This window comes from Trachypithecus francoisi, unplaced genomic scaffold (genome assembly GCF_009764315.1).
Source record: "Trachypithecus francoisi isolate TF-2019V2 unplaced genomic scaffold, Tfra_2.0 Contig01603, whole genome shotgun sequence".
Classification (NCBI taxonomy): domain Eukaryota; kingdom Metazoa; phylum Chordata; class Mammalia; order Primates; family Cercopithecidae; genus Trachypithecus; species Trachypithecus francoisi.
In genome coordinates, this window is record NW_022681445.1 from 3,032,501 (window position 1) to 3,057,500 (window position 25,000).

A 25,000-nucleotide genomic window follows, 5' to 3' on the forward strand; every position below is an offset into this window, starting at 1 on the left:
GATAAATAATAATTATATGACATGGCAGGTGATGACAAAGTACTGTGGAGAAGAATTCAGCTGTGTGAATAAGAAAGGGACTGGCACAAGTGGGGGTTGCTAATTTATGTAGGTTATCTAGGGAAGTTCTCCTTCAAACAGTAATAGTAAGCAAAGGCCAAAGGGATGTGAAACAGTGGGCCTTGCAGATATGAAGAGGAATGGCATGTATAAGGGGCCTGGAAGAGCTAGTATAAAGGGCCTAAGATAGGAGGGTGCTTGGCATATTTAAAGGATAGGGAAAGGGCCAGTGTAGCAAGAGAAAAGGAAGGATGGTAGGCCAAAAGAGGTAACATGAGAGAGTTTGGGCAGAGGGTGGAGACAGACTGTGAAGGGCCATGTAAGCCATTGTAAGGACTTTAATATATATGCTAGGGGAAATGGGGGGCTGTTCGGGAATTCTCTGCAGAAGAGTACATGATCTGACTAAGTTGACTGCTTTGACTGCTGTAATTTAGGCAAAATATGTTGATGGTAGCTTGGCCCAAGGAATAGAAGGAAATTTGTGAGAAGTGGTTAGATTCTTGATGCATTTTAAAGCTAAAACTGATAGGATTTGCTACTTCAATCCTTCTTCCCCTGTGACATTATATAGAAGGAAATGGAGGAGGGATTCCTTCTTACAGGCTAATAATTCTCAATTGAATTCTAATGTATTTAATTATTCACCTAAAAGTAACATCTTGCCTGTGGACCCCATATAGCATAGCAGTATCCGTACTCTTAACAGATTTAGGGGAAAAAAGTGAGTTGTGTTTGACTTTCAGCTCACAGTCTAGCCAATGAGGCAAAATTACAGAACCAGAGAAACCCCTCTGCACGCGCACGCATGCACACACACACACACACACACACACACCTGTACATGTATGTACTGATCCCTGAAAGTCATGAGAATCACAGCTGGAATGAGCCATTGTCTCAGATGGGTGTGTGTTCATATGCAGGTGTGTTGAAGGGGTGATGGGAAGTAATTAACAACTGCTGTACTAATTTTTAGTGTAAACATGTACATAAGTAGTTAGAGGAGATGATAAGAGAAGATTGCATAGAAAAGGTGAGATGTAAACTAAGACTGGTAGGATCAGTAGGATATAAATAGGTGAAGTTGAGGAGGCAGGAAGACATTCTTGTCAGTCCCTTCTCTGTGCTTCTGCTTAGAAGGTAGAGGATTTGGTGCCTTCTACTCTTTCTCTACACAATCTATTTAGAAGATGCTCCAGTGTTACGAAAACAGCCTTAGGAGGCTGTATGGCCTTAGAAACAGGAGATTGAAGTTGAATCTTTAGTGCGAACTATTCTATCATGTGACTGTTAGACTCCAGTTTAGTGGTGTCAGACTGTGCCTTTCTTTTTGGATGGTTATAGGTTAAAGGAAAATCTTCTAGGGCAAATCTTAAAATAAGAAAGTATTGAGAGTATGCTCCATATTCTGTTCCTTGTTTGTATCCTTATGCCTTGTCCTTCCACCAGTCTTCCCTCTCCTCTTTCTTTACACTCGCTGTGCTATAATGCAATGTGTGTGTTCCTAAAAATTACTAAGCTGTGGAAAATCACATAATGACAACCACACAGTTTATGGAAAATCAGAAAGGTTAGGGTAGCACACAAAAAACTTCATCAATGACACATAAAAAAGGATATAGGAACATAAATGAAAACAATGACATAGTTTTACACATCTTCAGTACCTAAGAAATATATAAATATTACGATAAATATGATACTTTACCCTGAAAAAGACCTGAAGTTTGCTTGTGAAAGTGGACTCAGAAGGATTGCAGCTGTGAGTCATGGTGACGTAGAGAATGGAAGGTTATCTGAAATTGGAAGGAAAGTTGTAACAAACACCAGATGTTGGTGAGTGTAGCACAGTGAACTGAGGTAACTGGTTGATGTTTGAGGTATTTGCGTGTGTGTGTTTTATATATTCCTGTATAGCTTGGGTGCAGTTTCCTGCATTCACCTAATATTTCTTGCAGACAAAATCATGCACGAGCAAACACAAAATTCATGTTATGTTCAAACTGTTCCGTGATATATCAGTGGCACTGGAATAAATTTTCATATTCAAAACAAGCACTGTAGCAGAACCCACTGTACCTCGTTTTGTCTTGATGATTAACCAGCACCTTAACTGTCTCCCTGCTTTATTGTTTTCTCTTCGTTCTCATAATGTACAAAGACACTCTTATTTTTAGAAAGACTGATTGGAACATCTGTCAACCAGATAATTAAACTTATTGAATATTGTCTATCTCCAGGATCCTGGTCTGGGATGTGGGAAACAAAAAACATTTTGAAACAATGGGTTCTGCCTTTATACAGCTTGAATATGAAGAACTCAGCACAGACTTTTGAAGCAAAACAACAGTTCTTAAAATATAACAACATATAGAATTAATACGTCAGTGCTAAAGAGATAGGGTAAAGTAGTTAGTAAGGTAAGGCTTCTTAGAATATAAAAATTTTGATCCAGATTGTAAACAAAGTTGTGAACATGGATTGGGGAAGTAGTCCCAGAAGATGAAAACCCTAGCATCAAATTCTACCAGCATTTCGGTTCCAGGTTAAGATGGAGTAAGAATAGTTCTTATTGTCTGCAGTCGAAAGCAACTGTAAAACCTGGACAGCATGCATGGAGCAGTTACATGAAGACTGAAAAGTAGACAGTAGCAGGTAGGTTAAAGATGAAGACGGATTTCTTTTTTCTTTTTCTTTTAGACAGGATCTTACTCTGTCAGAAAGGCGGAGTGCAGTGGTATGATCAAGGCGCACTGTGGTCTCAATCTCCTGGGCTCCAGTGTTCCTCCTGCCTCAGCCTCCCAAGTAGCTGGGAGCACAGGCACTTGGCACCATGACTGGCTAGTTTTTTTTGTTGTTTTTAGTAGAGACGAGGTCTTGCTATGTTGCCTAGGTTGGTCTCAAACTCTTGAGCTCAAGCACACCTCGACCTCCCAAAGTGCTACGATTACAAACTTGAACCACTGTGCCTAGCAATGACCAGATTTCAAGTACCTTTAAACCAGCAGTAAGGTTGCCATTTTGTCCACTGATATTCCCCTGCCTAAATGCAACGCAGCATAAAACCAAGTGTGGGCACCAAGCTATAGACAGCGAGCTCCAGGAGAAGCAAGTAGTGGCAAAGGTAACACCCAGAGAGAATGTAGAAATCCCCATGGCTTTCTTTTGTTTTTGTTTTTGTTTTTTTCTTCATGCACTCATGCATCAGTCTTCAAGTAACCTTATGGTGGCAACAGAAGCTGCAGTGAGAGTCAGCAGCAGCCAGAACTCCAAGGAAAGGAAATCTCTTCCCTGAATCCTCTCTTTCTCTTTCTTCCTATCCATTGGTCCTAATTGGAGTACAGTCACAAAAATATATGACAAGTTGAATAACTAATGACACACCTTTCTGGCTGGAGGACTGAAAACAGTAGTTACCTGCAGGGAACTAGAAGGTACCAGGAAGATGACAGAGAAAGCCTTAGGGAAACTGGCCCCATAAAGTTGTTTATGAGTTGGGTGCAGTGACTCATGTCTGTAATCCCAGCACTTTGGGAGGCCAAGGCAGGAGGATTACTTGAGGTCAGGAGTTCGAGACCAGCCTGGCCAACATGGCAAAACCTGTCTTTACTAAAAAGACAAGCATTAGCTGGCGTGCTGGCAAGCACCTGTGATCCCAGCTACTTGGGATGCTGAGGCAGGAGAATCATTGGAAACCAGGAGGCAGAGGTTTCAGTGAGCCGAGATCGTGCCACTGCACTCCAGCCTGGGCAACAGAGCAAGACTCTGTCTCAAAAATAAATAAATAAATAAAAGTTTTTAATGAACTTCTGGGCCTATGGAAGGAAAGAAAGGGTCTAATCCTAATCAACATACCAAAGACATGGAGAACTGAAATAAAAACCACCACCCAGAACCCAGATTGACTACCTAGTAGTGCACAGAGGAGACAAATCCAAAAAATTCCGCAAAAGTTTTGACAGCTGAACTGACACACTGGCAACACAGAAAGTGGATTGGAGCTCACAGCCCAAACTTAATGAAGTCAGTTGCCTGCTAAAATGAAAATACTAACAATTTTCATAGGATTGAAAGAAGACCCTGAGACTCATACTATTTAAAATGTCCAGGATATAATTCTGTAAGATAGAACCAGGAAAATCCTATAAGAAGAACCAGGAAAATCACAGATTGCTGGGGAGGGGGGCGGGAGGAGATGGAACACGAACCAAAAGATGCCAGTGCTGAAATGACAATAATATTAGAATTATATGATAAAGACTTTAAGGCAGTTATTATCCAAATGTTCCAACAAGTAATGGTGAACACTTTTTTTTTTTTTTTCTTTTTTTTTGAGACAGAGTTTCGCTCTTTCACACAGGCTGGAGTGAAGTGGTGTGATCTCCACTCATGGCAACCTCCGTTCCCTGTGCTCAAGCGATTCTCCTGCCTCAGCCTCCCGAGTAGCTGGGATTATAGGCACTCGCCACCACACCCGGCTAATTTTTGTATTTTTAGTAGAGACAGGGTTTCACCATGTTGGCCAGGCTGGTCTCGAACTCCTGACCTCAGATGATTCACCTGCCTAAGCCTCCCAAAGAGCTAGGATTACAGGCATGAGCCACTGCGCCTGGCCAACACTTTTTAAATGAATGGAAAAATAGAAAATCTCAACAAAGAAATGTAACATGTAAATTATCAGGGAAATGCAAATGAAACCACAATAAGATAACACCTTACTGCTGCAAGAATGGCCATAATTTAAAAGTCAGAAAATAAATAGATGTTGGCATGGATGTGGTGAAAAGGGAACATTCTTACACTGCTGGTGGGAATATACACTAGTACAACCTCTGTGGAAAACAGTATGGAGATTCCTTAAAGAACTAAAAGTATAATACCATTTGAACCAGCAATCCCACTGCTGGGTATCTACCCAGAGGAAAAGAAGTCATTATATGGAAGACACATGCACATGCTTGTTTATAGCACTACAATTTCCAATTGCAAAAATATGGAACCAACATAAATGCCCATGAACCAACGAGTAGATAAAGAAAATGTGGTATATATACACCATGGAATACTATTCAACCATAAAACAGAATGAAATAGTGGCCTTTGTAGCAACTTGGTTGGGACTGAAGGCCATTATTCTAAGCGAAGTAACTCAAGAATGGAAAATCAAGTATCGTATGTTCCCACTTATAAGTGGGTATGTTCCCACTTATAAGGGGGAGCTAAGCTATGAGGATACAAAGGCATAAGAATGATACAATGGACTTTGGAGACTTGGGGGGCAGGATGGAGGGGTGAGGAATAAAAGACTACACATTGGGTACAGTTTACAATGCTTCGGTGACAGGTGCACCATAATCTCAGAAATTACCACTAAAGAACTTATCCTTGTAACCAAAAACCACCTGTACCTCCAAAAACTATTGAAATAATTTTTCTTTTTTTTAACTCACAGAGTGGTTGGAAACCCTCATAATGGTCTCCACCCTCCTGGGGAAAAAAAAAAAAAAAATAGAAGATGTAACGAAGAGTCAAATGGATATATTAGAAGCAAAAAATATAATTACCAAAGCAAAAAACTTAGTGGGCTCAATCACAGAATGGAGACGACAGGGAGAAAGAGTAGATGAGCTTTTAAAGATAGGTCAATAGAAATTATCCAGTGTAGACCAGGCATGGTTCCTCATACCTGTAAATCCCAGCACTTTGGGAGGCCAAGCCGGACAGTTCACTTGAGGCCAGGAGTTCAAGACCAGCCTGACCAACATGGTGAAACCTCATCTCTACTAGAAATTTTTTTAAAAATTAGGTGGGTGTGGTGGTACTTGCTTGTAACCCAGCTACTCAGGAGACTGAGGCACGAGAATTGTTTAAATCCAGGAGTCCGAGGTTGCAGTGAGCCAAGATCATGCCATTGCATTCCAGCCTGTTAAAGAGAATAAAAGAAATTATCCGGTATACAGAAGAGAGGGGAAAAGATTGGGAGGGGGAAAAAAGAACAGAGCCTCAGGGACCTGCAGAACAATAACAAAAATCTAACACTCGTGTCATTGGAATACCAAAGAAAGAAGGACCGTAGGGCCAAAAAATTATTTTAAGAAATAATATTTGAAACTTCCTGAGTTGGGCAGAAAACATGAATTTACATATTTAAAAAGCTCAGAACCCCAAACAGGATAAAATAAATTTATTCCCAGGTAAACCACAATCAAATTGTTTAGAACAAAAAATTCTGAAAGCCAGAGAAAAATGACATATACAAGAAAAAATGATTTAAATGATGATATATTTCTCATCAGAACCATGGAGGCCAGAGGAAGTGGAACGTTTTGGAAGTGTTTTAACAATTATCAACACAAATTTCCATATCCAGCAAAAAATACTCTTTAGGAGTAAAAGTGAAAGAAAGACATTCTCAGATGAGTAGGACAGTTCATTGCCAGCCGACCAGCTCTGAGAATTGCTAAAGGAAGTTGTTCAGAGAGAGGGGGAATGAATACTGGAGGAAGCTTGGAACATCATGGATGATGGAAGAGCAACAAATGGGAAGTATAATAGACTATTTTTCTCCTCTTGAATTTGTTGAAATATGTTTTACAGTTGAAAACAGAAATTATAGCATTGTCTGATGAGGTTTTCAATGTACATAGATGTAATATAGAGACAACTACAGCATAAAGAGAGAGGGAAATGGGGTCTATATGTGTTTTTGCATTCCACTTGAAGTGGTAAAATTTTAATTGTAAGTATGTACATTGACATTCTAATGTATAGACTATATAAAGAGATGTCAAAATCCAATAATAGCTAAAGTATAATAAAATTTGCAATGTTCAAATAACCAAGAAGAGGGCAGGAAATGGGAAAGAGGAAAGAATAAACAGAAAATAAATAATAAAATGGTAGCCCCAAAATGATTTTTTTAAATGATGCAACTCTAAGCTGCCTTCAAGAAACTCACTTTAAAGTAGAAGAATATTGGTGCATTAAAAGTAGAAAATGGCAAAAGACATACCATGCAAACACTAATCAAAAGGAAGTTACAGTGGATATATTAGTAGCAGAAAATTAGACTTCAGGTTAAAGAAAATGATTAGGGCTAAAGAGGAATACTACATAATAACAAAAGAGCTAAGTCACCAAGAACAACGAATAATTCTAATTGCGTATGCACCTAACAACAGAGGTTCAGAATACCTGAAGCAAAAATTGGCAGAAAGGAAAGGAAAAATAGATAATCCACAATTATACTTGGCAAGCGTTACACTACTCTCTGAACGAACATTTGGTAGAAATGCTGGACATAAAATCAGGGATATAGAAGAACTGACAACTTAATCTGATTAATATTTATAAAACATGCTATCCAACAATAACACCATCCACATTCTTTTCAAGTGTACATGGAACATTCAACAAGAGACCATATTCTGGGTTATAAAACCTTAATGAGGCCGGGCGCGGTGGCTCAAGCCTGTAATCCCAGCACTTTGGGAGGCCGAGACGGGCGGATCACGAGGTCAGGAGATCGAGACCATCCTCGCCAACACGGTGAAACCCCGTCTCTACTAAAAAATACAAAAAAATTAGCCGGGCGAGGTGGCGGGTGCCTGTAGTCCCAGCTACTCGGGAGGCTGAGGCAGGAGAATGGCGTAAACCCGGGAGGCGGAGCTTGCAGTGAGCTGAGATCCAGCCACTGCACTCCAGCCCAGGCAACAGAGCGAGACTCTGTCTCAAAAAATAAAAATAAAAATAAAAAAATAAAACCTTAATGAATTTTTAAAAATTGAAATTGCACAAATTATATTCTTGAACCATAATGGAATTAAATTTTAGAAATCAAAAGAGTGATAACAGGAAAATCTTCAAGTACTTGGAAATTAAATAGCACACTTCTCAATAATCTGTGGGTCAAAGGAGGTATTAAGGAAAATTTGAAAATATTTTGAACTGGGTGAAAATGAAAATATCAGACAGTGAAAAGCACAATATATACTGTGATGTGTACTGTAACACAAAGTAGGTCAATTACCGATGCTCATTTATTCATCATGAACACACAAAATCAGTAAAAAACTCAAATAACAAGTTTTAAGGTATTGGTATATTCACCCAGTTGATAAAAATCAGCCAGTTAATTTGACAGATAAGTATTAAATAATCAGGCTGTTAGAATCAGATGAGTAAAGGAGAAAGTAAAAGCCTGAACAAAGTAGGATGATGCAGCTAAAGCAATGCTTAGAGGAAAATTGATAGTATTAAATGTTTATATGAGGAGAAAAGAAAGATCTCAAGTAAATACCCTGAGTTTGCACCTTAAAAAATAGAAAAAGAAGAGTAAAAGCCACAGCAAGCCGAGGGAAGGAAATGGTAAAGATGAGACCAGAAAGCAATGAAATTGAACACAGGAAAATAGAGAAAATCAGTGAAACTAAAATCTGTACTTGGAAAGATCAATGAAATTGATAAGCCTCTAGCAAGACTGACAAAGATAAAAAGAAGATACAAATCAGCACTATCCAGAATTCTAGACCCCCATGGACTTCTTTTAAAAATAATAAGGGAATACTCCACATATTTGACAATTTAAACATAATGGATCAATTCCTTGAAAACCATAAACCCTAAAACTCATCCAAGATGGAACAGATAACCTCAATAGTCCAATATTATGTCTGTTAAAGAAATTGTATTTATAGTTAAGAAGAAAGCAAAAAAGGAGAACGTTGGAGGAATCAATACATAGCTTTAATACTTACTACGAAGCTACAGTGATCAAGACTGTGGAGTTGGCAAAATAATAGACACGAAGACCAATAGAAGAGAATAGAGAGAATAGGCTCTCACAAGTGTGGCCATTTGATTTTTAGCAAACATGCAAAAGCAATTTAATGGAGAAGGGATAATCCTTTCAACAAGTGATGATGGAAAGAGTGGCTATCCATATGCAGAAAAAAATGAACCTTGACCTAAAGCTCATACCTGATACAAAAATTAGCTCTAAATATATCATAGGTCTAAATGTAAAACTAAAACTTTTAAGAAGTAATGCATAAGAGAAAATCATTTTGCCTAACCTAGGGTTAGGCAAAGTGTTCTTAGACATGTGACTAAAATCATGATCCATAAAAGAAAAATGTTGATCACCTGGGCTTCATCAAAATTAGAAACCTTTGATCTGCAAAAGACACTATTAAGGCAATGACCTCCACAGATTGGGAGAAAATGTTTTCAAATTACATATCTAACAAAGGTCCTGTATCCAGTATATATAAAGAACTATCAAAACAGTAAAACAAGCAATCCAATTTAAAAATAAACAAAAGACTTGAATAGATTCTTCACCGTAGGAAATATAAGGATGACAAACATGTGAAAAGATGTTTAACATCACTAGCATCAGGGAGATGCAAATTAAAACCTTGACAAAGGCTGGGTACAATGGCTCACATCTGTAACCCCAACACTTTAGGAGGTTGAGGCTGCAGTGAGCAGTGACTGTGCCACTGCACTCCAGCCTGGGTGACAGAATGAGACCCTGCCTCAAAAATTAAAAAATAAATAAAAATAAAACTGTGAACAAGATATGGCTCTACACCTATTAGAATGGCTAAAATATAAAATACTGACAATACCAAAAGCTGGTGAGGATGCAAAACAACAGGCACCCTCATACGTTGCTGGTGGGAATGTAAAGTGGTATCACCACCCCAGAAGAGGTTAACACTTGCTTATAAAGAGTAATAATAAACATTTAACATATGACCCAGCAGTCCTCCTGTGTATTTACCCTAGAGAAGTACAAACTTATGTTCCTATAAATACCTGAATTCATACATGAATGTTTATAGTAGCTGAATTCGTAAGAGCCTGAAACTGGAAACAACTATAAAGAAACTGTGGTACTTTCATACCCTGGAATATTGCTCAGCAATATAAAGGAAGGTACTACTGATACACCCAACAACTTGGATGAATAGCAGAGGCATTATGCTGACTGAAAGAAGCCAAGACTCAGGGCTACATTCTGTATGATTCCATTTCTTGAAAATAAACTATAATGATGTAGAGAACAGAAGAGTGGTTGTCATGGGTTAGAGAATGGTGTGACTGCAAAGGGGCAGCATGAGGGGTTGTTTGAAGCATGGTGGGACTATTCTTTAGCCTGATTGTGGTGTGTTACGTGTGTTTAAAAAGTCACGGTAAGGCCAGGTGCGGTGGCTCACGCCTGTAATCCCAGCACTTTGGGAGGCCAAGGTGGGCAGATCACCTGAGGTCAAGAGTTCAAGACCAGCCTGGCCAACATGGTGAAACCCCGTCTCTACTAAAAAACATAAAAAATTAGCTGGGCATGGTGGCGGGCACTTGTAATCCCAGCTACTCGGGAGGCTGAGGCAGGAGAATCACTTAAACCCACCCAGGAGGCGCAGGTTGCAGTGAGCCAAGATCGTGCCGTTGCACTCCAGCCTGGGCAGCAAGAGCAAAACTCTGTCTCAAAAAAAAAAAAAAGAACAGTCATGGTGAGCCAGGTGTGGTGGCTCACACCTGTTATCCCAACATTTTGGGAGGCCGAGGCAGGTGGATCACCCAAGGTCAGGAGTTCGAGACCAGCCTGGCCAACATAGTAAAACCCCGTCTCTATTAAAAATACTGAAATTAGCCAGGCGTGGTGGCATGCGCGTGTAATCCCAGCTACTTGGGAGGCTGAGACAGGAGAATCACTTAAACCCAGGAGGCAGAGGTTGCAGTGAGCCAAGATCGCACCATTGCACTCCAGCCTGGGTGACAAGAGTGAAACTCCATCTCAAAAAATAATAATTTTTTTTAAAAAGTCATGGTACTGAGCCAGGCACACTAGCATGTGCCTTTAATCTCAGCTACTCATGAGGCTGAGGCAGGAGGATCGCTTGAGACTAGCCTGGGCAACATAGTGAGACCCTATCTCAAAAAAAAAAAAAATCGTAGAACTGTACCCCACCAGTTTTACTATGCAATCATTTTTAAACTAAGATTTTTTTAATAGAATTTCTGTGGCCTGATAAGATATAATTCTGCTTCAAGAACTTCTGTGAATGTCCAACATTGAGATCATCAGAAGGTAATTCCCAAAACTGCCACACTGAAGACAAGGCACACGTAAATAAATGTCACTGGGAGCCCCTGCTAAACTTTTTGCCCGGGAATCCATACCAAGGAACAAGTATCCAACTATGAGAAAGGAACAAAACATTCATGTTCTCTTTGCTAAAGCACACTTGTGAAAGTAAAACATCTCCCCCTCTGCAGAAAAAAAAAAAAAAGGAAAGTCATTCCTAAAAATTGATAGAATAGATTTGGACATCAGAGTGTCAGGCCACTCATGCAAGTTCTAGCCCTTCAAATAAGAATGTAAAGCCTTAAAAACATGACAGCATTTTGAATGGGAAAATCTGGATTTGTGAAGCAGAGTGTGTTTTGACAACAGTAGTTCCACATTCTTTTATGCAACATAGACATCGATTTTTTTAAAGTTATCATTCTTTTATTTATCCAGGGGGAGCATAGATAGCATCATAGGGAAAAACAGACTCTATCCTGATTTGTTTTCTCTTTATTTCACTACAGCCAACATTCTGGAACCCCTTTCAACCATCCCTTCCTATGGGTTAAGGGAGATCATTTAAAAACAAACAGACCACACAAAAAAAGAGCACAGTTTCTAAATTTTGTAATAATAATTGAAAATGTAAATTAGTTTCAATCAAGTTCCTTTTGTTCTCCTGGTTTAAAATTACTGGTTAAGGTTATTTTGCATTCACAAATGTTAAACAGTATATGTGAGCAAGGTGAAATAGATTACAGTGGAGTCATTGGCAGGTGGAACCTCCTACAGGCCTGCAGAGTTATGACTGAAGGCTCAAACTGCCTCCAATGGCTTCTGCTTAAGCCCCACCCACCTATTACAATTCTGAAGGGGAACAGTATTCCAATAAAGATGATTTCTTTCCTATTATTTTATTTTATAATGGCTGTGATTGTATACCATTTCATATTAGGCTTAGCAAATTCACATACTCATCTTCACTTGATGATATGTCAATTTGCTCTTTTCGTTTCTTCACAAAATTAACTGGCCTATGTTGAAGAGCCTAAAGCTCTAGTTCCTAAATTCTTGATACACTTTGTGGAATTATTTACTAGCATTAAAAAGTGTTTGAAGCTGCATTCTGTGGATGAGGCCCCAGGCCCTATCTAAAAACATTCCTGGAGTATTTCTATTTTTATTTGTTTTATATATGAGGTTGCTCTATAAAAGTTTATCTAAGAAAAGGGGTTATATTACTAAGAAAATATTGTGAACACCACACACCTGGACAAATGAAATTCACAGATAATGAGAACTTGAGTTTTTAACCCGTCATCCCCACTTCCCATCCCTCTAAACTTTGAGTGTTGCTAACAGCAAAATTTGACTGATTTCATGCTTTATTTGTCAACATTGGAATAGTGTTTATTGAATACCTTCTATATGTCAGTACCATATTTCAGGGGATGTATTACTTTATCTTACTTTGCCTTTGGAAAAACTGCTGAGAAGTGAAGTGGCTAAGGCAGAAAAGGGGAAGAATGAGGACATGGATTATCTGTCTCAGAGTAATTGAGTGCCACAGTGTGTACTGACTAATGTGCCAGACCTTCAAATGAGATAAATGGGCAGTAAAAAATGGTTTCAGAGAAACAGACCTGCTAGAGCTCAGATTGAGGCACTTCTCTTATAGTCATAGAAAATTATGGAACGATTAGAGCCAAGAGGATTGCAGAAGAAACAAAACACTTTAATGTTAATACAGCCTGCCAAGGAATCAGATAAGATACTGGCATAACATAGGCTTGGGAGTTGAAGAATTCCTATGTTGTTGATCCTTGAAACTTCTATTCAAATCCCAGATAGAGGGCGATAGATAGGTAAGACAGAAAATTTACAGTGGAATGGCATCTGAATATGTTGAGGCTGGAATGAGGCCTATCACAAGCACCTGAGAACTTATTTATTTTTTTTTTTGAAACGGAGTCTCGCTGTGTCACTCAGGCTGGAGTGCAGTGGCACGATCTTGGCTCACTGCAACCTCCGCCTCCAGGTTCAAGCGATTCTCCTGCCTCAGCCTCCAAGTAGCTGGGATTACAGATTTGCACTACTACGCCCGGATAATTTTTGTATTATCAGTAGACAAGGTTTCACCATGTTGGCCAGGCTGGTCTGGAACTCCTGACCTCAGGTGATCCACCTGCCTCAGCCTCCCAAAGTGCTGGGATTATAGGCGTGAGCCACCACGCCTGGCCACTGAGAACAATTTTTAAAAGAGGACAGAGAACATCAATGGGATATATTATCACAGGACTTCCCATACTTTGAGACCTAGACTGGGAAGATGTATAGCATGGGTAGGTTTTTTGTTTTGTTTGTCTGATTTTTCCAAACAATTTTTTGAGTTGCAAAAGCTTAAGATAAAAATTACAGGAACTGAGTGTTTCCTTTCTTTAGGTGAAAGTAGTGAGAGAGAACACATTCATGGCTATGCATTTTATTCCAAGGAAGATCCATTAGCCAATTTGTTTTTTGTATTTTTTAAATACTTCTCTGTAGAATAGTTTTGTTTTCTATTGCGTGTGGAAAGCAGCCTAGGTAAGCTTTCAATGGGAAAGACCAGATCTTGTATACAAGCAAACCTAGTTTCTAATTAAACAAGTTTCTAACACTTTAATTTCTAACAAGAAAAGGCAGGCTGGGCATGGTGGATCACTTGAAGTCAGGAGTTCGAGACCAGCCTGGCCAATATGGTGAAACCCCATCTCTACTAAAAATGGAAAAATTAGCTGGGCATGGTGGTGCATGCCTGTAATCCCAGCTACTCGGGAAGCTGAGGCAGAAGAATTGCTTGAACCTGGGAGGTGAAGGTTGCAGTGAGCTGAGATTGCGCCACTGCACTCTAGCCTGGGTGACAGAGTGAGACTCCATCTGAAAAGAAAAAAAAAAAAGGCAAAAAGCCAAGTCATTTTTTTTGTTGGCTCTATTTTTGCAGTGCCATTATCGTTCTGGCAAATTGGAAGAATTTAGACAAGGAATTAGTGAATTACACATGCATGTATGTTAATACCCTTTATTTTATTACTTTTTCTTTGGTTTTTGAAATTTAATTTGCTGACATTTGAAAATATACCTACAATTACTTGTTACTGAATAACTACTTATTCACAATATCATGGAGGAAAGTCACAAGACCTCTACCATGATTCAGTAACTAAATTATGTTAATAGCTATCCGAAATTTCCTAAAGAAAGTCCAAACCAATGGACTCCACTAAATGATCTCTTAGAGAATTACTGCTTATCTCTCATTATGATGGCTAGTTAAGATAGAGAGTCTGTGTCCTCAGAGCCTAGCAGCCATATTTAGGGGTAGGCTGTATGAATGTATTTCATTGACTGAGCTGGCTAGAACAGGATAATGGCCAAATGTAGTCTGACCAGTAGAACTGAGCATTGACAAGAATTAAGTCTTAATGAAATAGGAGGACATAGTTAATGTGAACTGAGGGCTTACCATGTGCCAGATAGTAGACTTTTGCCAAACACTTCATATGGATTGTCTTACTTAATCCTTACAACATTCTGATGGGTATTTTACAGCTGGGTAAACCAAGGCTTCAAGAGGTTAAATGACCGGATTTGAAGCAGTCTGTCCAACTCTAGAAGCCACACAATTAACTACTATTTTATATCTGTTATTATCATTATATTATCAGTATGCCTGTTATCATTAATGTGAGACCAAATGATACCAAAAAGCAGAGTTTGAGGATAGTGAGCAAAGTGCCCTCCAAAATCTGCCTCTACACTTTCCATTAAAGAATAACTGATACACACCCCACCCACCACCACCAAAAACAAAAACAAAAACAAAAACAAAAAAAAGCACACCATTTTTTGAATATTCCTCAGCATCATTTTTGAAAATTTTATTGTTACATATGTGAGTCTATGCTGTTCTATGAAACTATTAGTCACTAAAACTACATTCATGGCTATATTTGTTTCATAGTAGCTTATAAGGGATATAACCTCATTATAGACTGACAAACAGTCTAGAACAAAGCAAAGACAGTAGAGATACATTAAAGGTTTGTTGTAGCCAAATTTAACCCCCCCCCCCCCGAAAAGATTTAAAGCAAACGTATACCAGCTACTATGTTTCAGGCACTGTTCCAAGCATTTTCTCTATTTAAACTCATTTAATGTGCACCATAATCCTATGAGGCACTGTTGTTATTCCTGTTTAACAGATGAGGAAACAGTGGTTAGATGCTGTCTTTATCTACTTCACATTACTATTAATATGAAATAATACCTGAGTCTGAGTGATTTTTAAAGAAAAGAGGTTTATTTGACTCGTGATTCTGATGTCTGGAGAACTCCAAGACAAGATTGGACATTTCTATCAGATGAGGGCCTCGGGCTGCTTCCCCTCTTGGGGGAAGGTGAAGGAGAGCTGGCTGTGTAGAGATCACATGGTGAGAGAAGTGAGAAAGAGAGGAGGGGAGGTGTGAGGCTCTTTTTAACAACCAGATCTAAAGGGAATTAATAGAGTAAGAACTCACTTAACCACTTCTCCCCTTAGAGAGGGCAGTAATCTATTCATGAGAGATCTACTGCCATGATCAAAACGCCTCCCATTAGGTCCCTCCTCCAACACTGGGGATCAAATTTCAACATGAGATTTGGAGGAGACAGACATCCAAATTATAGCAGATATCTTGCCCAAGACCACACATTTAATTAAGAAGTAGAGCTAGGATTTGAACACAGTCTGGTTCCAGAGTGTGTGCTCTTAACCACCACACTATACTTGTCTCATTTTGTATTTTTACATGTAGTAGTTTAAAATACCTTGACTTTACTTAGCACCTTTCTTCTAAAGAACTTATTCTGCTAGCCTCCTGATTCTCTCTATGCCAGATTAAGTTCTTACAAGTGTCTGTTTATCTCAGGAAACTTCCCAAAGACAAATGTTCATAGCTAATAAATAGTTACAGTACTCACTGCCATTTACTTAGCACTAATTTTATGCCAGATACTCTACTGTTTCCTATACATTATCTCATTCAATCTTCTTGACCGTGTCTTGAGGTCATGTCTCCCCTTCCCCCGCGCCCCCCCCACCTCCCCGCCATTTACAAATGAGAGGTTACTTGGCCCCTCTGAGCCTCAGTTTTTTCATTTGTAAAACTGAGAAAGGCTCTTGATGTTCTGTTAGGAATTTCTAAAGCCAAATGAACACTTATTCAAGTATATACATAGACTGTGGAACATAAATTTTACTTCTAGGAACTCAAATTTTGACGTTTTTCTTTTTTATAATTTCAATTTTTATTTTAAGTTCTTGGGTACATGTACAGGATGTGCAAGTTTGTTACATAGGTCAATGTGTGCCATGGTGGTTTGCTGCACCTATCAACCCATCACCTAGGTGTGAAGCCCAACACGCATTACTATTTTCCTAATGCTCTCCCTCCCCAATTTTTTAAAATTTTATTTATTTATTTATTTTTCGAGACAGAGTCTCACTCTGTCACCCGGGCTGGAGTACAGTGTCATGATCTCAGCTCACTACAATCTCCACCTCCCAGATTCAACCGATTCTCCTGCCTCAGCCTCCCAAGTAGCTGGAACTACGGGTGTGTGCCACCACGCCCGGCTAATTTTTGTATTTTTAGTAGAGATGGGGTTTTGTGGTGTTGGCCAGGCTGGTCTCAGATGCCTGACCTCAGATGATCCTCCCACCTTGGCCTCCCAAAGTGCTGGGATTACAGGCATGAACCACTGAGCCTGGCCATCTCCCCCACAAATTTTAACATCTTTTTAATTAAAGGTGCCATTTCTAAAGGTGCGTCTCATAATGAAGAACAAGAATTATAAAATTAAGTCGACACAGTTAGATGTTGGGTCCCTAGCACAACAATGGTACACATTGGAAAACTTGTCTATTTGGCTTGGTCAGTTTCTCATTGCAGCCTTTGCCTCTAGCCCCCAGGCCCGTGGCCTTTTTTGTGGCCCCGTGCTTCAGCCACTTTGACCTATAGTGAACTATACCCTGAATGTGACATCATTGTAACCTGTGTGAGGGAGGTACCAGGTGCATATGAATGGACTGTCTCTGGCACACAAAGCAAGTATGTCAGGTTGAAAACTGGCCACAAAAGAACTGATTAACACAGAATGACATAGTTGAAAATGCATCAATGAAAAGTGGCATAATAAAAAGATCAAGGGGCTTGGACACTGAAAACCTGGCATCAAGTGTTAGCTCTGCCACTTACTAGCTGCATGACCTAAGGCAAGCCCAGTAACCTCTTTGAGTCTCAACTTTCTTATCTGTAAAATGAAAATAATCAGAATAGGTAGCTCACATATTGAGGATCAAATGGGAGAAACCATAATGCAAAGGAGAGTGCTCTGAAAACTAGAAAGTGTCAAATTGACATTAATCTATGGTGCTAAACTTCTTTAAGCCCCTCCTTTAGCATATTGTGATTTAATCCATATATAGCATGCATATATGGACTTTATTTTATCTTGCTCAATCCTAGACCAGCATTTCATGCCGAGAAGTGAGATGATGTTTGGAAATAAAAATGTGCAGCCTTCTCGATTCTAGCTATGAATAATCATTCTAATTTTGACTCTACCAGTTTTTCTAAGAGGTTTCAAACAAACCATAGCTACCCCATTTACTGACCAGATCTAGTATTATAAACAGACGACTTCACTTTGATGAACTTTGTAAAATAAAGCAAATAATCCCAGTTTCTCCTGACCTCACAGAGTTGTTTTCAGGATCGAATGCTTTGAAAAATATCACATGCTATGCAAGTGCAAGGGTTGTGAATTTTTTTTTATTGTTTAGCAGAGTAATTCATTTAGTTATTGAACAAGCATTTTTATAAAAATATTGTCAGGAATAAAAAAATGAATATGACCATCAAATACCTCTCAGTGTAGCATCGGAACTAAAACACACAAATTATTCTGTTAGAAAATGAAAGGTGATACATGCGTTAAAAATTATAGAAAGACAGTGGTTGACGTGAAGAGTGGGGTGTATAAATGGAAATATCCACATTTAACTGTGTCACAGTATTGGAGAAGATGTACCCACACCAGACTGTAAGCTTCTGCAATCTTTCAATGTTTTTCTCTTGTCCCCTGATGTAGCCCTAGCAGCTAGAACAGTGCCTTGGCATGTAGTAGATTCTCAGTATGTTAGATGAATGAACATTTGTCTTTCTGATGAGTATGGGTGGCTCATGCTATGAGAGTAGGCTGACTTTAACTTATCCTACGTTTCCATATGAAGCAGAACTTCTTCTGAGATGTCACCTAACCCAGAAAGCACCTTAACATTCAGATCAAATTAAAAGGTTAAGTTTTCATCCTGATGTTACTCCAATGTATTTATAGTAGCCATGTATATTTATTTTAGTCACTGTTGATATTTGTTTATCACAGCACCAAGGGACCGGTTATTAAGATATTCGAAAGCTGACCAAACATTCCAGATGTCAGTTTTGCCTTTTTTTTTTTTTTTTTTGTGGATAGGGATGGAATGGGAAATTAATAGAGAATTTTTATTTTAACAAGATAATATGCCAGGGAAGAGGGACAAGTGGCTTTTTTTGGCCAATAAGAAGACAAAGTCACGTTGCAGTTTTTCATTCAGTTTAGATCTGAAAAGAAATCTTAGAAATTACTGAATCCAAGAAAACCCCCGTTTTTTTTTTGAGATAGGATCTCTTTGTGTCACCCACATTGGAGTACAGTGGCATGAACATAGCTCACTGCAGCCTCGAATTCCTGGACTCAAGGAGGTCCTCCTGCCTCAGCCTCCCAAGTAGCTGGGACTACAGACATGCACTATCATACCCAACTAGTTTATTTTTATTTTTTTGTAGAGAAAGAGTCTCGCTATGTAGCCCAGGCTGGTCCCAAACTCTTGGTCTCAAGCAACCCCGCACGTCAGCCTCCCAAAGCCCTACAATTACAGGCATGAGCCACTGTTCCTGGTCCCATTTTTTCCAAATAAGATTTCATGCAGAATTCCCATCTATAAAACAGAAAAATATTTTTCAATATACATGTCTGTTTTCATTTTGTTTTTTACAAGTCTGTCAGTGAGAACACCAGTTAATATATTGGGGTGTTAAAGGTCTTAAAAGTTGGTATGTAGTACATGTGAGTGAACCTTTAACATTTTTTAATGAATATATACTTCAATAAATGAAGAAGCCCTGGCCGGCGCGGTGGCTCAAGCCTGTAATCCCAGCACTTTGGGAGGCCGAGACGGGCGGATCATGAGGTCAGGAGATCGAGACCATCCTGGCTAACACGGTGAAACCCCGTCTCTACTAAAAAATACAAAAAACTAGCGGGGCGAGGTGGCGGGCGCCTGTAGTCCCAGCTGCTCTGGAGGCTGAGGCAGGAGAATGGTGTAAGCCCGGGAGGCGGAGCTTGCAGTGAGCTGAGATCCGGCCACTGCACTCCAGCCTGGGAGACAGAGCCAGACTCTGTCTCAAAAAATAAATAAATAAATAAATAAATAAATAAGCCCCTGAGACCCACAAATAGTACGTATTTGAACAACACTAATCTAGGCCGGGCGCGGTGGCTCAAGCCTGTAATCCCAGCACTTTGGGAGGCCGAGACGGCGGATCACGAGGTCAGGAGATCGAGACCATCCTGGCTAACACAGTGAAACCCCGTCTCTACTAAAAAATACAAAAAACTAGCCGGGCGAGGTGGCGGCGCCTGTAGTCCCAGCTACTCCGGAGGCTGAGGCAGGAGAATGGTGTAAACCCGGGAGGCGGAGCTTGCAATGAGCTGAGATCCGGCCACTGCACTCCAGTCCGGGCGACAGAGCGAGACTCCGCCTCAAAAAAAAAAAAAAAAAAAAAAAAAAAAAAAAAAAACACTAATCTAGCCCTACCCATTCATACCATAGATAGGGAGTTCGAAACTAATCTATAGAACCTCATTCTACCACTACATTTTACTTCGTGATGTGGTACTATTAATAAATCTGAACTTGGCCGACTGTCTCAGCACTTCGAGGTTTTAAGGGTGTCTCCAGCTTAGGCATCCATAAACATTTCTAGACCATCTTAAAGTTCCAGTGGAATCCAAGGCTATGACTTATAAACCTTGATTTTTATGTTATTGTTTCTTCTGGTTTGAAATTTATATTTAAATTTTCATTGAGGTATTGATACATGCTTACATGTAAGAGAGGACAAATTCAATCTTTTTTTGACATTAGGTTAACCTAGAAATAATGACATTAAGAAAACCTTTTGTAGGGAGGGCAGTAAATTCAAGATAGAGTCCTAGAATTGTCCTCAGTCCCAGTGAGGACCCCATGGCCAATATTTGGCTATTTCAACATCTGCAGTGTTGAAGCCAGCCGTGTCTCCTCAGATGGAAATTGCCATGTGCAGAGCGACTTGATAGAAAATGGTGTACATTCTATATAATCTTCTAACAGCAGAATGCGACCAGTGGCACTTCCCCTAAAAAAAATAAATTACCCGAAATTTGCAGCACATTCATATTCAATTTCATCACAGCAGATGCTCATTAGTATGTTGTTATTAATTGGTATTCACTTTAGGTTTTGTTTAAAATGAAGATAATAATTAGGTTTTAATTACTGCATCATTCGTGGGGGGGTTGTCTGTGGGGAGAGGGAAAGAGTGAAATGCCTCTTAAAGCACTGAAATATTTCCTGATGCTTATTCAGCAACGTGTGTTGCCAAAGACTTTGAAAAATAACTTCATCTTTACAAAAAAAAGGATTCTGAAATGAAGAAATTACTGTGTGTTTTTTAAGCCCATCGTTATCAAGAACTTGCCGTAAATTGTCTACTTGATGGACATACTGAATCAGATGATAATGTGCATCACCATTCTTTCTAATCAAATTACCAAAAAGACTTCTTGGAAAAGTAACCCTCACAAGCGGCTGATTAATGAAGTGGTGGCAATGTTTTGTATTAGAACTAATTGAAGTAATCCAAATAAGTTATTTCTGTAGCCTATGGAAATAATTTCCTTTGCAAAGAAGTACAGTGGAGTTGGCAAACCAGTATTTTTTTTTTCACTCTCTGTTGTTCCACATTTGCAAAATAGCTAAGTTAACATAGATATTGCAAATAAAATAGAAAACTAAGTAATTGAGTGGCAGGGAAAACAAGAAAGTTTATTTCAACCTTTTCATAATCGAGATAATAATTTACATAAAGCCTAAAGGTGTATGGAAATTGAGCGATACTGGAATTCAAAGGCGTATCTTTAGTAAAATGCTGTAGAAATAGCAGTTTTGAATGCATTCATTTAGAAGAGACATTCATGTTCAAGAGTTTAGACATGTTCCTTAGACAAAACTTTCTGGAGAACTTATGGCTGGCATGGCATTGTGTTGGGTGCACAAATCAAACCCTCTAGAAGCTTATAGTCTAATTGGGAAATGTATAGGATCTGTCACATATCCACTGTGTACTTGGTAGCAGTCATGGTGCTAGGTGCTTTTTGTATGGTATCTTGTTATTTTAACAACATTCCTGAGATACGTTAGTCTTGTTTTACAGATGAAGAAATCGGGGTGTGAATATGTTAAACAGTTTGTCAAAGGTCACCCAAGCCTTTAGTGGTAGAACTAAATTTCAAGCCAGATTCAGTCTGACCCCAAAGCCTATGGTCTTTCTGCTATTCCAGTCTTCCATGGGGAGATACACATAGGACACATCAGAAATCAATTCAAAGGGCTGGTGTTGTATCATTAAGCAATATGTCGAGGTTAAATGAGAGGTGTGAGACAGATTTTCTGAATCTCTTCCACAGATATTCGTTGAGGGCTGGGTACATGCCAGGCTGTGTCCTGAGTACTAGCATTGCAGAGGGGAATACCTGTGGTCTCTGCCCACAGCAGCTCACATCCTAGGAGGCTCAAGGGGTGATAAAACCAGTGCAGAATACCTGGGGTGGGAGCTCTGGGTCAGAGGGTGTAGTGAGCCATGTGGACACAGGAGAGGCAATTATGTCTGTAAGGTGGAAAGTGAACAGACAGAATTATGGAGGCACAAAAGGCTTCCCGAAGATGATGATGACTGTGGAGTCTGATGAGGTGGATAGGAACTGACTGAATCTTTAATCAAGACCAGAATGATAGACCTGAAAGGGGTGGAATTGCTTGGGCAAGGGTGCGGAGGAAGGAAGGATACATTTCCTGACTGTAGCAGGGGATGGTGATAAGGGTGGCGTGGGTATATGGCCAGGCTGGCAGTTGAGGGGCATGTAGAAAACTTGTGAGAGTGAACCTGAAGGGTTGGAACTTCATCCTGTGTGTGATGAGGGTGCTAGTAGGGATTTTTCAGCAAAGACTATCCTAAGCTGGTTTTTCATTTCTAGACATGTACCTCATGATCTCTGTCAGTGCTAGTGAGATTTAGAGCTCTGAATCTGCTATATGGTATGATACCTAGATTTAACTGTATCTTCACCATTTGCAAAGTAATGCGGTTTAATACGCCTTCATTATGTTTTACAGTTATAGTGAGTGCTGGATTATCTATGCTTCTACTAGAACAGTGGTGTTTACTTTGGGGGTACGTTTTGGGTTTTTTGGCAGCTGATTTTCCTTCATTATTTGATATTTTTCAGGCTTCACCAAAATGAATTTTACATCAATGAGAATGTACCAGTTGATGATGCAAGGAGGCAGGCCTTGCATTGCATGTTCTGGGTTGTATGAGGGTGATAACTTGAGATTAAGATTTTGCTGTGGATAATCTCTAAGGTCATGAGCCCAACTCTTCATACCTCAAGGAATTTAAGTCAGGGGCAAGTTGTGTTAAGAGATGACCTTAGCCAATTTCTGCTGTCCCTACAAATGAGAGAGAAAAGACTGGTTATATTCCCATGCAAAGATCTTAGAAATATAAAGTAAAAGACTGTATTGTCAAACCAGTTCAAAAGGAAGTCGTTTGAAATCGATACCTCAGAAAACAGTTTGGCAGTACCTACTAAAGCTGAACATTTGCCTGCCCTATGACTCAGCATTTCCCCTCCTCCAAACTGTAATCAACAGAAAAGGATACATACTAATATGTGCTTCAAAGACATGTACAGGAGTATTCACAGTAGCATCATTCCTTTTGTTTGTTTGTTTGTTTTGAGATGGAGTCTTGCTCTGTTGCCCAGGCTGGAGTGCAGTGGCGCGAGTGATCTCAGCTCACTACAACGTCCACCTCCTGGGTTCAAGCGGTCCTGCTGCCTCAGCCTCTAGAGTAGCTGGGACTCACAACAAGGAGAAGAAATGAGGACTGCTACACAGAACAACATAGATGAATCTCACAAACACAATATTGAGAAAAAGAAGGCTGGGTGTGGTGGCTCAGGAGTTCGAGACTAGCCTGGGCAACATAGCAAGACCTCATCTCTACTAAAATTTTTTTAAAAAAATTAGCTGGGTGTGGTGGCATGCCTGTGGTGCCAGCTACATGGAAGGCTCAGGTGGGAGGATTTCTTGAGCCCAGGAGTTCAAGGCTGCAATGAGCTATGATTGCGCCACTGCACTCCAGCATGGCCAACAGAGTGAGACCCTGTCTCGCAATAAATAAAAATAAAAAAGAGAGAAAGAAACCAAATAGAAAGGAACACAAACGGCCAGACGCGGTGGCTCACGCCTGTAATCCCAGCACTTTGGGAGGCTGAGGCGGGCGGATCACGAGGTCAGGAGATCGAGACCACTGTGAAACCCCGTCTCTACTAAAAAAAAAAAAAAAAACAAAAACAAATTAGCTGGGCATGCTGGCAGGTGCCTGTAGTCCCAGCTACTCAGGAGGCTGAGGCAGGAGAATGGCATGAACCCGGGAGGCAGAGCTTGCAGTGAGCCGAGATCGCACCACTGCACTCCAGCCTGGGCGACAGAGCGAGACTCTGTCTCAAAAAAAAAAGAAAGAAAGAAAAGAGCACAAACTGTATGATTGCATACACATAAAGTTTTAAAGGCAAATCTATTGTTAGCTTTGAGGAGAAGATGGGGAATAGGGGAATAAGGGGGCCTCTGGGGTGCTAGTAATGTTTCTTGCTCTGCATACTGATCACAGAGATGTGTTCATTTTGTGCATCAAGCTGTACACCTAGTATTTGTGTACTTCTTGTGTTTTTATTATAATTCAGTAAAAATTTAGGACCAAAAAAATGCAAGTCAGCTTTAACACTGTCCTGTATTTTATGTAACAGAAAATATATCCTATCCTAATCTTGAAATAACTTGCTTAAACAAGCAAGCATCTTCCTCAGAAATGATTCTCATGAAAACTTCTCAGCCTATTTTGGATAGCATAAATTCCTTGATCTTGAGCCAGATCAGAAGGATCAGAGTCTATGGTTCTAAAAGTATCCCCAATACAGGTAGTGTGTAGCACAGCAGTTCTCATCTCAGACTGCCCACTAGAACTACCTGACAGCCCTTTAAAATGCTCATATCCAGCGCTCCACTCTATATTCTCATTTGGTTGTTCTGGGGCTGAGGTCTGATCATCAGTACTTTTTTTTTTTGAAAGGGAGCCTCACTCTTTTGCCCAGGCTGGAGTGCCGTGTCGTGATCTTGGCTCACTGCAACCTCCGCCTCCCAGGTTCAAGTGATTCTCCCGCCTCAGCGTCCCGAATAGCTGGGACTACAGCCATATGCTACCACATCCAGCTAATTTTTGTATTTTTTTTAGTAGAGATGGGGTTTCACCATATTGGCCAGGCTGGTCTCGAACTCCTGACCTCAAGTGATCTGCCCTCCTCTGCCTCCAAAGTGCTGGGATTACAGGCGTGAGCCACCACACCTGGCTATCAGCA

At 39.9% G+C, this 25,000-nt stretch overlaps 1 protein-coding gene across 1 annotated transcript in view; it reads left to right on the forward strand.

The window, feature by feature from the left end:
• POLA1 (DNA polymerase alpha 1, catalytic subunit) overlaps positions 1-25,000 on the forward strand; it is a 319,152-nt gene that overhangs the window by 216,799 nt on the left and 77,353 nt on the right.